The following is a 2,520-nucleotide window of genomic DNA, read 5'->3' on the forward strand; positions in this document are numbered from 1 at the left end:
ACGTTTGTGTTTTCAGGTGGCAAAGCGACGACGTTTCGAGGAGCGCAAGCTTGATCAACAGGATCATACGAGAAGAATTATTTCATGCTCGTATAACTACTTAACTTTTTTGTTTTTTATTTATCTCGTTCGTATAGTTGTTGGGAAAATAACTTTTTTTGTCACATGTTCAGATAAACAAAGTTGAACTTTTACACAATATTCAATTGTTTATATTCAAATAAAATTATTTGTTAAATTATTAATGTTGACCAAATATTAAATGTTCATACATAAAAAATCGAATAGATATTTAATGTTTAATTTATTATTTCCAAACAAACAAAGCTGTTATTCATTTAATTTTTAAAAAAACTATATTTTATGTTATGTTTGAATTTTAAATTTATAAATAAAAAAATGAAAATAATTTTATTTATTTATGTATTTTTTTTCCTTTTTATCATTTCTTTTTTTAATCCTGAATTTAAGTTATTTCTATTTTTAATTTAATTCCTTATGAATTTTATTTCCCAAATTTAATTCATTTCAATAATTTAATTTGTTTTTAGTATATTTTCTTTTCTTTTTTAAGAAAGGGTGAATGTATTCAACATTTTACAAAAAAGGAATAACATATAAAGTTTAAGTCTGAACGAGTTGAAATTGTTAAACATATAAAGTATGAACTTATTTATTTTGTTCAATATAAATATTCTGAAGATATTCAATTTTTATATTTTTTTGTACAATAATATTATATTCAGACAACCAGAGTTGAGCCAAAATCGAAATAGAAATTGCTATAAAAGTTGAATCAATAATGAAATTTAAAAATAGGAAAAATATATCAAGGTGAGAATAAAAAGTGTGAATCAAGGGTGAGAATCGCAAATCTTTAGAGATCTTCAACTTCAACAATACATCGGTGAAACAATGGCGAGACGGCAACAACAATGGAGATCTGAACGGCGACAATGCACTGGTGAGTTATCGGCGAAACAATAACAACAATGAAAATCTAAAATGATGACAATGCATCGGCTGAATGAAGCCCTCCGTCGACAATGAAGATCATCAACACCTACAATAGAGATCTCTAATGATCTGAAGATGAAAATCTTTGGGTGTAGGTTGTGGTGTGTACTTAAACAAACAGATGGTACGTTGTCTTAGAATTAGTAATGAAAAGTTAAGATGTGAACTAAGATATTTTTAAATCTTAAAAATTATTATGTGTGTACTAAGTAATGGTATGTACTGAGAGAATTAGTGATGTGTAAATAGTATTTTCTCAAAAATATATATATTCACTAATTTTCCCTCAAGTTTTTCTTGAATTTAAATAATGACATGGCAAAAAATAAACACCAAAAAGGTGCACCTTAGCTAAATTAGACATGATGTTACCTAATAAAAACCATGAAAGGCGCCTAACCACAAAAGCAAAATCAAAATAATTGAACAAACTGCCTAGGATGCGGTGCGGCCATCAACAAGAGATCATCTTTGTTTTTTAGAGTTCGACACAAACTCTAACATTCACATGCGCTACACTCAATCCTAGCCCAATACAAAGTCACTATCCGTACCAAAACGAAATTACCAAAATACCCTTCATCCTCATCTCTACCCTTCCCAGTTCTCATAGGACTGGTTCGTCCTTTCCAAACAAACACAAAACTCGTAATTAAACAACCAACCCAAGGGCTTTTTAGTAACTTCATATGGTAATTATTTCCTAGAAGAAAGAGGATAACAAGAATATAATAATAAAAATTAAAAAAAGCGAGCCCGATTTATACTCCGCCGGGAATAATTTAACGGCGATCGGAGGAATTTCCGGCCGCGACCTTCCTCGATATTTCCTATATATACCGTCACTACACCCCTCTCTTTCTCTCATATTTGCTTCTCTCTCTCTCTCTCTCTCTCTGTCTAACCCTTGCCTCTCCAAACACATATATAACTCTCCAAACACACATATATTTATATATAATTTATGTTATATGTGTGTTTTCTCTCTCTAGATTCGGTGCTCCTGAGAGGTAAAATTCTCTCTCTTCGAATTTTTTTCTAAATTTTATTAGTTTTTGGGGGTTCATTTATAATAATCATGCTTGATTTAAATTGAATTTATGACGAAGATTAAACGCAAGACAGATCAAAAGAAAATATACAGGATTGGAGTGCGTTTGACTATTTTGAATCTATGTGTCTTTTTGAATCTCTTTGTGTGTAGAGTCTGTGATGTACTGATATGGAGCTCGATCTGGTTGTGGATTATGCGCGAATTAATAATTATATTTGTGGGTTTTGTGTATGTATGGATGGATTGGCTAATCGATTTGAGGGCTTGAACTGGTGCGAAGAAAAGATGGCTGTTTTGATTCGGGAAACCCTAAAAAATCGGGGCTTTTTTGGTTTTTGGGTGTAGATTTGGATACTAATCTGGTACTCCTTGTTGGAGATTTGGGAGCTAATCTGTGCAACTCTTTTGGTTGATTAGTGATTGTTGTAGTGTGTATTTGGATTTGCTTT

At 31.1% G+C, this 2,520-nt stretch overlaps 1 protein-coding gene across 4 annotated transcripts in view; it reads left to right on the top strand.

Annotated features, from left to right (window-relative positions):
• The first annotated feature begins 1,752 nt into the window (after positions 1 to 1,752).
• The window catches only part of LOC114287285 (putative helicase MAGATAMA 3), a 9,308-nt gene continuing 8,540 nt past the window's right edge, over positions 1,753 to 2,520 (top strand). For 3 of the 4 annotated variants that reach the window (XR_014332710.1, XR_014332711.1, XR_014332712.1), the window contains exon 1: positions 1,776 to 2,027. The gene's annotated coding sequence lies outside the window, so the exon portion shown is untranslated. Of the gene's footprint in view, positions 2,028 to 2,520 lie in introns of all 4 variants that reach the window. The other variant, XM_028230590.2, reaches the window with a different exon arrangement.

This window comes from Camellia sinensis, chromosome 6 (genome assembly GCF_055761805.1).
Source record: "Camellia sinensis isolate YWXY chromosome 6, ASM5576180v1, whole genome shotgun sequence".
Taxonomy (NCBI): Eukaryota; Viridiplantae; Streptophyta; class Magnoliopsida; order Ericales; family Theaceae; genus Camellia; species Camellia sinensis.